The 14361-nt window shown below is 44.7% G+C and overlaps 1 pseudogene; it reads left to right on the top strand.

The window, feature by feature from the left end:
- The first annotated feature begins 1616 nt into the window (after window positions 1-1616).
- Window positions 1617-5973, top strand: LOC101119730 (DNA mismatch repair protein Msh6-like; annotated as a pseudogene).
- Window positions 5974-14361: the final 8388 nt, after the last annotated feature.

Below are 14361 nucleotides of genomic sequence, written 5' to 3'. Positions count from 1 at the left end.
TCATCGTCTCCTTCTTTTGTTCTGTGAGGCCCAGCGGTGGCAAAAACTTCCTGATATTGCCTCATTGTCCCTTTAGTGTCTCAGCTCTTCCATCACTTGGCTAACTAATTACTTTTATTGAGTTTCCTTTACTTGAGTTGCCTCTCCTCAGTTTTTAATTATTTGTGCCACTTACAACTCTGTTCTTGATCTCTACAGTTTTCTTTCCACATTGCTTTAACTCAGTGAACTTACCACTACCTCTGCCTCACTGGTATTTGCCTCTAGTACCATTTTTCTACCTGCCTAGAGGATGTTCCCACCTGGCAATGCTGCAGAACCTTTGAGATCCAGATGCCCACAGGTTGCTTAGAATACAGAGGTGATGGTGGGGATGGGGAGCTCTTTGGCTCAGAAACACTTGGAGATTGAGCAACAGTGGTAGGGAATAGCAATAGGTATAAAGAATATTGTGGGTAAGTGACATGAAATTTAGATGATTTTTCTGCTTTCCACCTGCATGGCTCTAGTCCAGAACCTCAAGCTACATTGCTTACAGGGTTCCAGGCAGGTAACATAATTGAGTGAAGTGGGCTGAATGAAAGAAAAATGGTCTCTTGATTTATACCCTTTTGACACAGAAACACTTTGTGTGCATATTATAACACTGTGGGAATGCTCTTCCCTTCCATAAAGAAAATGTTCTCTTTCGTTTTTCAGGAAAAATTCAGCCCTCTCTTGTTTTTCCACCTTGGTAGAGACTTACAGGTTTCCCCTGCTATTCAAAAGTAGAGCATTCCTATGAAATCTTCTTTAAGCTGAAAGATATACAGCAACGAAGCAATTGCCTTAAGACACATCTTGCTAATGGAGGCACAGAATAAATTGAGAGAAGACATAGATGTTCACAGACACAGCTCAACACTACTGCGGCCTGATGCTGAGATGCTGCGTGTCATTCCCGAGGAGGGAGCTTAGTGGGCCACTCTGGCTTCTCAGGGTGCAAACTGATTCTCTTAAGTGTTTAAGGGCTCACTGTAAAACGAATGTGGAACACTGTTTTTGATTTTCATCTTTCTTTGATAGAAGCAAAAATCCTCCTCTGATTTCTTTTGGTTGGTGAAAATAGGTACTAATGTACGTCTTTTATAAAAGTGAAGTGATGAAAAGCAAACTTGAAAAGCAGGGGATACTTGTGGATCCAGAAAAGTACTTTTCTACTATAAGTAAACACCCTTGTTTACCTTGAACTTACACAGTGCTCTTTGTCAGTTATATCTCTTTTCTTAAGTTTTATTTTGTGTGTGTGTGTGTTATATGTCATAACATATATTTCATTAAAACTGGAAGAAAAAATATTGCAAATTTAAAAAGAAAGAGAGATCTTCCGCCAGCAGGCCCCAAGCAGTAGATGCCGTGCCTCTAGTGGCTTAGTACGACCGAGTGGTTGAGCCTTGGCAACTGTGGCTGTGTCGTGACAGAACACACTGTATAGCTTCTTCCCTAAGTTTCCAGCCGTGAATAATGCCAGCAAAGCCCCTGTCAGGGCCTCAAGTGAAAGCAGAGCCACTGCCACTAGCACTGGGGCCTCCCTTTCCCCAGGTGTGGATGTGGCCTGGAGCGAGGCTGGGCCAGAGCCCCTAGCGGTTACCATGTCAGGGGCTGAGGCCAGGAACCTCAACGGAGGGCTGTGGAAGTTGGCATCCCTTGCAGTCCCCATCAGCAGTTCTTGTGACTTCTCACCAGGTGATTTGGTTTGGACCAAGATGGAGGGTTACCCTTGGTGGCCTTGCCTGGTTTATAACCACTCTTTTGATGGAACATTCATTTGTGAGAAAGGAAAGTCTGCCTGAGTTCATGTACAGTTTTTTGATAATAGCCCAACAAGGGGCTGGGTTAGCAGAAGGCTGTTAAAGCCATATACAGGTTCACATTCAAAGGAAGCCCAGAAAGGAGGTTATTTTTACAGTGCAAAGCCTGAAATACTCAGAGCAATGCAATGTGCAGATGAAGCCTTGAATAAAGACAAGATTAAGAGGCTTGAGTTGGCAGTGTGTGATGAGCCCTCAGAGCCAGAGGAGGAAGAAGAGATGGAGGCAGGTGCCACTTATACATCAGATGAGAGTGAAGAGGAAAATGAAATTGAGAGTGAAGAGGAAGTGAGGCCAGAGGTGCAAAGATCCAGGCGAGTTCAGTTCAGTCGCTCAGTCGTGTCCGACTCTTTGCGACCCCATGAATCGCAGCATGCCAGGCCTCCCTGTCCATCACCAACTCCCGGAATTCACTCAGACTCATGTCCATTGAGTCAGTGATGCCATCCAGCCATCTCATCCTCTGTCGTCCCCTTCTCCTCCTGCCCCCAATCCCTTCCAGCATCAGAGTCTTTTCCAATGAGTCAACTCTTCGCATGAGGTGCAAAGATCCAGGCGAAGTAGCCGCCGAGTGAAAAAAAAGCGAAGGGTCATATCAGACTCTGAGAATGACATTGGTGGCTCTGATGTGGAATTTAAGCTAGATGCTAAGGAGGAAGGAAGCAGTGATGAAATAAGCAGTGGCATGGGGGACAGGGACACTGAAGACCTGGACAGCCCTGTCAGAGTTGCTCCAAAGCGGAAGAGAATGGTAACTGGAAATGGTTCCCTCAAGAGGAAGAGTTCAAAGAAGGAAATGCCCTCAGTCACCAAGCGAGCAACTGACATTTCATCAGAAGCCAAGAATACTTTGAGTGCTCTCTCTGTCCCTCAAAATTCTGAATCCCAAGCCCACATTAGTGGAGGATGTGATGACAGTAAGCGCCCCACTGTATCATGAAACTTTAGAGAGGCTTAAGGAGGAAAAAGAGAAGACATGTGCACAGGAGGCGGCCCGATCACCCTGATTTCAATGCATCTGCACTCTATGTGCCTGAGGATTTCCTTAATTCCTGTACTCCTGGGATGAGGAAGTGGTTACAAATTAAGTCTCAGAACTTTGATCTGGTCATATTTTATAAAGTGGGCAAGTTTTATGAGCTGTACCGCAGGGATGCCCTTATTGGAGTCAGTGAACTAGGGCTGGTATTCATGAAAGGCAACTGGGCCCATTCTGGTCCCCCTGAAATTGCGTTTGGCCGATACTCAGATTCCCTGGTCCAGAAGGGCTATAAAGTAGCACGAGCAGAACAGACTGAGACCCCAGACATGATGGAGGCACGATGCCGAAAGATGGCACACACCTTAGCATGACAGAGTGGTGCGGAGGGAGATCTGTAGGGTCATTACCAAGGGCACACAGGCCTACAGTGTGCTGGAGGGTGACCCCTCAGAGAACTGCAGTAAGTATTCTTAGCCTCAAAGAGAAAAGAGGAGTCTTCTGGCCACGTTTGTGTGTATGGAATATGATTTGTTGATACCTCACTGGGGAGGTTCTTCATAGGTCAGTTTTCAGATGATTGCCACTGTTCCAGGTTTAGGACTTTAGTGGCACACTATCCTCCAGTAGAAGTCTTATTTGAAAGAGGAAATCTCTCAACAGAAACTAAGATGATTCTCAAGAGTTTATTATCCTCTTTGACTCCCTGGTGGCTCAGATGGTAAAGCATCTGCCTGCAATGCGAGAGACCTGAGTTCGATCCCCAGGTCGGGAAGATCCTCTGGAGAAGGAAATGGCAACCCACTCCAGTACTCTTGCTTAGAAAATTCCATGGATGGAGGAGCTTGGTGGGCTACAGTCCATGGGGTTGCAAAGAGTCGGACACGACTGAGCGACTTCGTCTTCGCCTTCTCTTCAGAAAGGTCTGATACCAGGCTCCCAGTTTTGGGATGCAGCCAAAACTTTGAGAACTCTCCTTCAAGAAGGATATTTTATAGACAAGTTAAATGAGGATGGTAGGGTGATGCTACCCCAAGTGCTTAAAGGTATGACCTCAGAGTCAGATTCTATTGGACTGACACCAGGAGAGGAGAGTGAATTGGCCCTCTCTGCTCTTGGTGGTTGTGTCTTCTACATCAAAAAATGCCTTATTGACCAGGAGCTTTTATCAATGGCTGATTTTGAAGAGTATGTTCTCTTGGATTCTGACAGGGTCTGTGCTACAAGACCTGGTGCTGTCTTTGCTAAAGCCAATCAACAAATGGTGCTAGATGCTGTGACACTGAACAACTTTGAGATTTTTTTGAATGGAACAAACGGCTCTACTAAAGGGATCTTGTTAGAGAAGATTGATACTTGCCATACTCCCTTTGGTAAATGGCTTCTAAAGCAGTGGCTTTGTGCCCCACTATTAACCCTCATGCTATCAGTGATTGTCTGGATGCCACAAAAGACCTAATGGTTGTGCCTGACAAAATCTCTGAGGTTTTAGACCTTCTTAAGAAGCTTCGAGATCTTGAGAGACTACTGAGTAAAATTCATAATGTTGGCTCTCCCCTCAAGAGCCAGAACCACCCAGATAGCTGGGCTATACTGTATGAAGAAACCACATACAGCGAAAAAAAAAAAAAAAAAGATTATTGATTTTCTTTCGGCTCTGGAAGGATTCAAAGTAATATGTAAAATTATAGGGCTTATGGAAGAAGTCATTGATGACTTTAAGTCTAAAATCCTTAAGCAGGTCCTTACTCTGCAGACAAAAAAATCCTGAAGGCCGCTTTCCTGATTTGACTTTAGAACTGACTACTGGGACCTTTGACCATGAAAAGGCTCGAACAACTGTTGTACTGATTACTCCCAAAGCAGGATTTGACTCTGATTATGATCAAGCTCTTGCTGAAATAAGAGAAAAAACAGAGCCTCCTGGAATACTTAGAGAAACAGCACAGTTGAATTGGCTGTAGGACCATAGTTAACTGGGGAATCGGTAGGAATCATTACCTGTTGGAAATTCTAGAGAATTTTATCACCCATAATTTGCCAGAAGAATATGAGTTGAAATCCACTCAAAAGGGCTGTAAACAATACTGGACCGAAACAATTGAGAGGTTGGTTAATCTGAAAAATGCTGAAGAACAGAGAGATGCGTTATTAAAAGACTGCATGGGGTGACTGTTCTATACCTTTGATAAAAATTATAAGGACTGGCCGGCTGCTGAGTGCATCACAGTGTTGGATGTCTTATCATGCCTGGCTAACTACAGTCAAGGGGTGATGGTCCTATGTATCTTCCAGTAATTCTGTTGCCAGAAGAAGCTACTCCTCCCTCTCTAGACCTTAAAGGATCATGCCATCCCTGCATTACGAAGACTTTTTTTGGTGATGACTTTATTCCTAATGACATTCTAATAAGCTGTGAGGAAGAGGAGGAGGAAAATGGCAAAGCTTATTGTGGCTTGTTACTGGGCCAAATATGGGAGGCAAGTCTACACTCATGAGACAGGCTGGCCTATTAGCTGTAATAGCCCAGATGGGCTGTTAGGTACCATTTGAAGTGTGTAGGCTCACACCAATTGATAGAGTGTTTACTAACTTTGGTGCCTCAGACAGAATAATGTCAGGTGAAAGTACATTATTTGTTGAATTGAGTGAAACTGCCAGTATACTTACACAAGCACATTCTTTGGTGCTTGTGGATGAATTAGGAAGAGGTACTGCAGTGTTTGATAGGACAGCAATAGCACATGCAGTTGTTAAAGAACTTGCTGAGAATAGAAAGTGTCGTACATTGTTTTCTACCCACTACCACTCACTAGTTGAAGATTATTCTCAAAATGTTGCTGTGTGCCTAGGGCACATGAAAATGAATGTGAAGATCCCAGCTAGGAGACTATTACCTTCCTCTATAAATTCATTACAGGAGCCTGTCCTAAAAGCTGTGGCTTTAATGCAGCTAGGCTTGCAAATCTTTGAGGAGGTTATTCAAAAGGGACATAGAAAAGCAAGAGAATTTGAGAAGATGACTCGGTCACTGCAATTGTTTCGGGAGGTTTGTCTGGCTAGTGAGAGGTCGACTGTGGATGCTGAAGCTGTCCATAAGTTGCTGACTTTGAGGAATTATAGACACTGGAAGCTTTGAGTTCACTTTTGACAAAGGTGGTAAATTCAGACAACATTATGATCTAGTAAACTTTATTTTTTTAAAATGGAAAAAGAAAGAAAGAAAGAAAATAGTCCTCAGACTGATTGACACCTCCAGGCTGAAAACTCATTCTAGACCTCAGTGTTAGGCATGGAAGAGAAGGTGGTGGGGTCTGAGGAAATTTGGAGAAGGCATGCCCTGTCTAAAGGGGCTGCGGTTAGCTCCAGCCGAGCATTGCCCTATAGGAAATGGGCCGAGTGTTGCTGGATCTTCCAATTTTTAAAGAAAAGCCAGAAATTATATTTCTTTGTGATATCTCCTGATTTGAAAACATTTGCTGTTTTTGATTTGAAAATATATATACCCATATGTTCTATGGGCCAAACAAAACCTGTCTACATTCTGAGTTTCCTGTGGGTTTGGTTTGTGACTTCTGGTTTAGTCCCAGTCTACATGCTAAGTCTCACCTACTTCTTTACACCAGTGCCTCTGCTAAAGACACGTGCTGGAGTATTAACACAACTCTTCATATACTTTGTTAACTCTGCTGGATGTTTTTTGTTTCTTCCACCAGATCTGCTCCTCACACCTCTCCCTCATTTTTTAAAATACTTTTTATTTATGTATTTAATTTTTGGCTGCACTGGGTCTTCGTGGGTATGCGTGGGCTTTCTTTAGTTGCAGCGAGTGGGGGCTACACTCTAGTTGTGGTGGCTTCTCTTGTTGCGAAGCATGGATTCTAGAGTACACGGGTTTCCGTGGTTGCGGCTTGTGGACTCTGGAGCACAGGCTCACAAGTTATGGTGCATAGGCTTAGTTGTCCCGAGGCAAGTGGAATGTTCCTGGACCAGGGGTCGAACCTGTGTCTTCTCCATTGGCAGGCAGATTCTTATCCACTGTACCACCAAAGAAGTCCCACACACCTCTCCTTCGTTATCCCTGTCCTGGGAAGCTAACCTGTGTGTGTGTCTTGCATCCATAGCCTTTCTACTTGGTTTCCTGCTGCTTTTGGCCAATAAGAGGCATGGGGGGAGAGGGGAGAAAGGGAGGAGATCAAGGTCTCAAAGTAGATTATACGTGCGACTGGGCAGTGAAGGTCATCCCTCTTGGACTATGACTTTGGCTAAACTGAGGAAATTATGAGTTGAGTAATATTTCAACCTGCTACCCAAAAAAGCTAGATTTGCACCTCAGTAGTCATGGTCCTTGACAAGTCTTAACAGAGTTGCAGCTTCTGTCAGAGGTCTTTTTAAAAGATATTTATATTTATTTATTTGGTTGTACCTAGTCTTAGTTGTGGCACGTGTATCTCAATCTGTGTTTCGGCATGCTGGATTTTAGTTATGGCTTGCAAGTTCTTTTTTTAAAATTTATTTTTTAATTGAAGGGTAATCGCTTTACAGAATTTTGTTGTTTTCTGTCAAACATCAACATGAATCAGCCATAGGTCTACATATGTCCCCTCCCTCTTGAACCATCCTCCCATCTCCCTCCCCATCCCTCCCCTCTAGGTTGATACAGAGCCCCTGTTTGAGTTCCCTGAGATGTACAGCAAATTCCCATTGGCTATCTATTTTACATATGGTAATGTCAGTTTCCATGTTACTCTCTACATACACCTCACCCTCCCCTCCCCTCTCCCCGTGTCTATAAGTCTATTCTCTGTGTCTATTTCTCTATTGCTGTGTTGCAAATAAATTCATCAGTATCATCTTTCTAGATTCCATATATATGTGTTAGTATATGATGTTTATCTTTCTCTTTCTGACTTACTTCACTCTGTATAATAGGCTCTAGGTTCATCCACCTCATTAGAACTGACTCAAATGTGTTCCTTTTTATGGCTGATGAACTATGGACGGAGGTTCGTGACATTGTACAGGAGACAGGTATCAAGACCATCCCCAAGAAAAAGAAATGCAATAAAGCAAAATGGCTGTCTGAGGAGGCCTTACAAATAGCTGTGAAAAGAAGAGAAGTGAAAAGCAAAGGAGAAAAGGAAAGATATACCCATTTGAATGCAGAGTTCCAAAGAATAGCAAGGAGAGATAAGAAGGCCTTCCTCAGTGATCAGTGCAAAGAACTAGAGGAAAACAATAGAATGGGAAAAACTAGAGATCTCATCAAGAAAACTAGAGATACCAAGGGAACATTTTATGCAAAGATGGGCTTAATAAAAGACAGAAATGGTGTGGACCCAACAGAAGCAGAAGATATTAAAGAGGTGGTAAGAATACACAGAAGAACTGTACAAAAAAGATCTTCACAGCCCAGATAATCATGATGGTATGATCACTCACCTAGAGCCAGACATCCTGGAATGTGAAGTCAAGTGGGCCTTAGAAAGCATCACTACGAACAAAGCTGGTGGAGGTGATTGAATTCCAGTTGAGCTATTTCAAATCCTAAAAGATGATGCTGTGAAAGTGCTGTACTCAATATGCCAGCAAGTTTGGAAAACTCAGCAGTGGCCACAGGACTGGAAAAGGTCAGTTTTCATTCCAATCCCAAAGAAATGCAATGCCAAAGAATGCTCAAACTACCACACAATTGCACTCATCTCACACACTAGTAAAGCAATTCTCAAAATTCTCCAAGCCAGGCTTCAGCAATAGGTGAACCATGAACTTCCAGATGTTCAAGGTGGTTTTAGAAAAAGCAGAGGAACCAAAGATCAAATTGCCAACATCCGCTGGATCATGGAAAAGCAAGAGAGTTCCAGAAAAACATCTATTTCTGCTTTATTGACTATGCCAAAGCCTTTGACTGTGTGGATCACAATGAACTATGGAAAATTCTGAAAGAGTTGGGAATACCAGACCACCTGACCTGCCTCTTGAGAAACTGTATGCACGTCAGGAAGCAACAGTTATAGCTGGACACGGAACAACAGACTGGTCCAAATAGAAAATGGAGTACGTCAAAGCTGTATATTGTCACCCTGCTTATTTAACTTATACGCAGAATACATTGTGAGAAACACTGGGCTGGAAGAAGTACAAGCTGGAATCAAGATTGCCTGGAGAAATATTGATAACCTCAGATATGCAGATGACACCACCTTTATGGCAGAAAGTGAAGAAGAACTAAAAAGCCTCTTGATGAAACTAAAAGAGGAGAGTGAAAAGTTGGCTTAAAGCTCAACATTCAGAAAACTAAGATCATGTCATCTGGTCCCATCACTTCATGCCAAATAGATGGGGAAACAGCAGACACGGTGTCAGACTTTAGTTTTTTGGGCTCCAAAATCACTGCAGATGGTGATTGCAGCCATGAAATTAAAAGACACTTACTCTTTGGAAGGAAAGTTATGACCAACCTAGACAGCATATTAAGAAGCAGAGACATTACTTTGTCAACAAAGGTCCATCTAGTCAAGGCTATGGTTTTTCCAGTGGTCATGTATGGATGTGAGAGTTGGACTATAAAGAAAGCTGAGCACTGAAGAATTGATGGTTTTGAACTGTGGTGTTGGAGAAGACTCTTGAGAGTCCCTTGGACTGCAAGGAGATCCAACTAGTCCATCCTATAAGAAATCAGTCCTGGGTGTTCGTTGGAAGGACTGATGTTGAAGCTGAAACTCCAATACTTTGGCCACCTGATGCGGAGAGTTGACTCATTAGAAAAGACTCTGATGCTGGGAAAAATTGAGGGCAGGAGGTGAAGGGGACGACAGAAGATGAAATGGTTGGATGGCATCACTGACTCAATGGACATGAGTTTGGGTGGACTCCGGGAGTTGGTGATGGACAGGGAGGCCTGGCGTGCTGTGATTCATGGGGTCGCAAAGAGGTGGACATGACTGAGCGACTGAACTGAAATGAACTGAACGTGTGTTCTGGAGGAGAGCCCTCAGAGATTTAATGATGTAGTTTAATCAGTCAAGAAGATGGAAAAAGGGTAGTGGTTGGCTGATGTTTTGGACCTATCTGCTCATGGAAGATGGCAGGAGGGCCCCAGGGTGGGCAGTGAGCATGTGGCCACTGAAGGCAAATGGAGAGAACACACAGGGTACTATTTGAAGTCAGTTTGAAGGAGACCAGTGGAATGTAGCTGGTCAATCACCTATTAATTGAATAGCTACTTCATACTTGGGAGAACTCTATTCATGGGTCTGCATTTCAGCAGCCGGAGTTTAGCCACAAGAAGGTGACTAAAGATATGGTGTTGATTGTAGAGGAATTGGGCTTTGGGTAGATTACCAAATAGGGATGCAATGACAGGGGCCCCAGGCAGGGGTCTCACTACTCACAGAATACGGTAGGAGTGTCATTGGACTTCTTAACCTGAGACTATGAAAAGCATAGGACTAGCCGCCAGGCCAGAGTCCCTCCTTAATCCCAAGGAGTTAGTCTTTAGTAATAGAATTTCAGGCATTGTGGAAGATAATAGAAAACAGCTCACAATTATTGAGCACTTTCTATGTTCTAGGTACTGTTCAGAGCATTTCATGTGTATTATTTCATTTAAGCTTCACAACAACCTGTGCAGTAGGATGTATTATCCTTCTTTTTTAAAGGGTGTAACCAATAACTTTCATTTATTTAAACAGAAAATCTATCTATTCATTTCTGGCTGTGTCAGGTCTCAGTCGCGGCACCTGGAGTCTTTGTTGCAGTGCATGGGCCTCTCTCCAGTTGTGGTGTGTGGGCTCAGTAGTTGCAGTTCATGGGCTTGGTTGCCCCAACGCATGTGGCATCTTAGTTCCCCGAACAGGTATAAAGCCTGTGTCCCCTGCATTAGAAGGCAGATTCTTAACCACTGGACCACCAGGAAAGTCCCTTATCATCCTTATTTAAAAATTAAAAAAAATTTTATATTGGAGTATAGCTAAGCTAAGTCACTTCAGTCGTGTCCGACTCTGTGCGACCCCAGAGACGGCAGCCCACCAGGCTCCCCCGTCCCTGGGATTCTCCAGGCAAGAACACTGGAGTGGGTTGCCATTTCCTTAGTTGATTAACGATGTTGTATTGGTTTTAGGTATACAGCAAAGTGATTCAATTATACATATACATGGATCTATTCTGTTAGGCAGTTAGAATAGGAAAAAAGAATCCAGGATGGTGGTGACTAAAAGACAAGGAACGGAAAAACTTGTGAAAATAGAGCAAAGGAAGGTCTGAGGACCAGAGTGAGGACCTCAGGTAAACAAACTGCACTCCTGGCTAGCCCAGTTTACATAGGGCACAGGTAAATAAACAGCACTCCTGGCTAGCCCAGTTTACATAGGGCAGGCCCAGGGGAAGGAGAAAAAACATATAAAAGGAGGAGCGAAAATTGGGCTGGGTGCCTCTCTTCTCTTTGAGTCTTTTGGGTCAGCATGCCCTCACATCTCAATTATGTATTTTCCTTTCATTTTTAAATAAAACTGAGCTGTAACACTGGTCCATCCGTTGCTTCAAATTTTTGTCTCGGCGAGACAGAACTGAGGAAATTACACGCACCCCTGACATCTGTGGTGCCATTTCTCGGATTTAACCTGGCTGAAACAATCTCCGCACAGTCCCACAAGGAGGAGGCCAAGCACAGCAGGAGCCCAACTCTGCGAAAGCTCCCGTGGTGGAAGGTGAATGTGAAGAAAACCCAGGGCAGGGGAAGTGACAAGAAGCCCAGCGTGCTGGAAACTGGGACAGCAGAAAGCTCACATGGCTCAGTCTCAAATTCCAGAAGACCTCTGGTTAAGGTAGGAGGTCTTTGCTCCTATGGCTGGAAGGACATATGCTTAACAAAATCTTAATTCCTTTACAATCTCTCGTTTTTTGTTTCCTCAAACTCCCAGCAAACAGGCGAGGGGCAGTGGGTGCAACTGAGGGACTCTGGAGAGACTACACCTCAGTGTGTCGTGAAGGCTGCACTATCCTCTGTGCTCTAGTAGCTGTTACCCAAGCCGGTGGAGGTTCTTCTGTCCTTAATCTTCTTTGTGACAAGAATCAGGCCAATGAAAACTGTGAGCACAGGTCAGGTATTTAGCAGATTTTCTGGCAAGTTATGAAGGGGATTCCTCAGCATGTTTTCCCCACTGCTTTTTCCTCATGTCCTTCAGCTCCCTCTCCTGGGACTTGAGCCTGGCCAAAACCTATGGTGCTTGGCTTCAGGACCTAGTGAATCCCAAGCTCTGACATCTCATTGCAAAAACTCAGAGACACAGCAATAGGTAAGAGGTGGATTTGTTCTGATATAGAGAGAAGCACACTCCACAGGGTGTGGGCCATTGCAGAGGGCAAGTGCTTCGCCGTGGAAAGTGGAAAGTGGTGCGGTTAGTTTTTGCCAGCTAGGTGAATTCATATGCTAATGAGTGGGAGGATCATCTCAATCATTGGGGAACCACCTACTCCTCTGTCTTTTGACAGTGACTTGGGACTGTTCTGCCACCTCTGGATGCGTCATTTCGCTTGCAGGTTGGGGATTAAGGTTTAGTTGAATTTGACTTGTCATCTTTGACCCCTTTGATTTTAATCAGTTTATGTTATGCCCTTGGGCTATGTCATTCTTTCAAAAGTTGCGCCCTGCCCTCTTCCCTCCTGTTTCATGCTCTTTTCCTGAACCCAGTCTGGGCCCACAGTGTTGCCTCTACAATCTTCTGAAGGGACAACCAGAAAATAGCTGGCCCTTGGGAGGGAAATACTGTATAATATCCCTTTCCAAATACTCAGGCCTTCATCTTCCATGTTTCCTACAACATGTGCAACAGCAGCAGCTCTCAGTGAACCCGCTAGGGTGGGAGACAGGCACACAATGCCTGCTAAAAGTCCGTCTGTTGGCATCCCTTCAAGGGCAATTGGGCTTCTGGGGATAATGTTTGCCACTTTGGGAGTTAGCCCTATAGGCCGTTTGGGCCCAGACCCTTACTACCCTTCTCCTAAAGTTACAAACATACCCCTGGATCAAATCTCCACTCCACTTTTATGGAACATCTGGTCTGTTGCCGCTTATCAATTTGTCCTTAAGCCTCTTACTAACTCCTGCAACCAGGACCCTGCCCCCTTGTGGGCAACATTGCTCCACCCTGCTTATTATTAAGATACTCTTTACCCAGTCAGAAGGTAAAGCGTCTGCCTACAACGCAGGAGACCTGGGCTCGATCCCTGGGTTGGGAAGATCTCTTTGGAGAAGGAAATGGCAACCCACTCCAGTATTCTTGCCTGGAAAATCCCATGGACGGAGGAGCCTGGTAGGCTATAGTTCATGGGGTCACAAAGAGTCGGACATGACTGAGCGACATTTACATTTACTAATGCCCCTAACAGGGCCAGATAACTCCCCCCTTTGTCATTACTTCTGTTATTACCTAAAGTGGGTCTATGACAATGAAATATATATCATTGGAGGCACCCTAACCTGCCCTTATGGAGGACTAGGGGAGGAAATCAGTGACTTACATTCCCTTAGAGCAGTAAGAGAATAAGGCTTATGTCAGCTTCAGCAGGTTCCCAGTCTCAGGGCACAGGTTTGGATTGCTTTACATGATGATATCTGTTCCCATCTGTGGTGAACAAACTGGCAATGAGTTAAAATTACAGCCTACCCAGGACTGGTCACACTGGAGACCTTGGGGACACCCAACTCCAGTCTGGGGGTCCCAGGAGGTCAACCTGCCTTGACTTGCCTAGGAATCTGGTCTTTGAAAGGTTGTCACCCCTCAACCTGCTCAGGGATCTGCCAGTCCAGGGGTCCCAGGAGGTCGACATGCCTTGACCTTCCCCGGGGATTTGACCTCCAGGAGGCTGACCTGCCTCAGCTTGCCTAGGGGTCTGCACCCTGACCAGGGGATGCCTGGCTCTCAGGTTGCAACAGTACTGGGTAGGATAAGCTTCAAAAAGACTCACCCCTAAGGAAGTCCGCCCACGGAAACTGAAGGAGGCCTATTAGTTTTTTCTTTTTTCTTTTCCTCCCTGTCATCACTGTCTTTAGATGGGAAATAACCAATCCACTTCCCGACAGACGCCCTTGAGATGCATCCTTGATAACTGGAAGCTGTTTGATCCTCTAACTCTAAGAAGTCGCTAAAATTCTTTTGTGCCACTGCGTGGCCACAGTATCCTCTGGGGAACAAGGAACACTGGCCTGAGGGTGGGAGTTTAAGTTACAAGACCATCCTGCAGCTAGACTTATTCTGCAAAAGACAAGGGAAATGGACAGAGATCCCCTCTGTCCAAATTTTCTTCCACCTAAGAGATATGAAGGAGCTCCGTCTTAAGTATGGGATTGTTATATGCCCTAAAAGTGAGCCTACTAGGCAAGTGGTGTTAGGCACAGACAACCAAGAGAAGGAACCCCGCCCTGTGAAGGCTCACCTCCCACAGCCCCCGAGTTGCCTGGTGCTCCTTCCTTGTATCCAAACATGCCCCCATATCTGGGAGCACCCCCTCCACAAAAGCCAACTCGAGTAT

This window comes from Ovis aries, chromosome 7, assembly GCF_016772045.2.
Source record: "Ovis aries strain OAR_USU_Benz2616 breed Rambouillet chromosome 7, ARS-UI_Ramb_v3.0, whole genome shotgun sequence".
NCBI classification, from domain to species: domain Eukaryota; kingdom Metazoa; phylum Chordata; class Mammalia; order Artiodactyla; family Bovidae; genus Ovis; species Ovis aries.
Note: the sequence above shows the minus strand (reverse complement) of the source record. Positions and strands in the feature narration are given on the sequence as shown.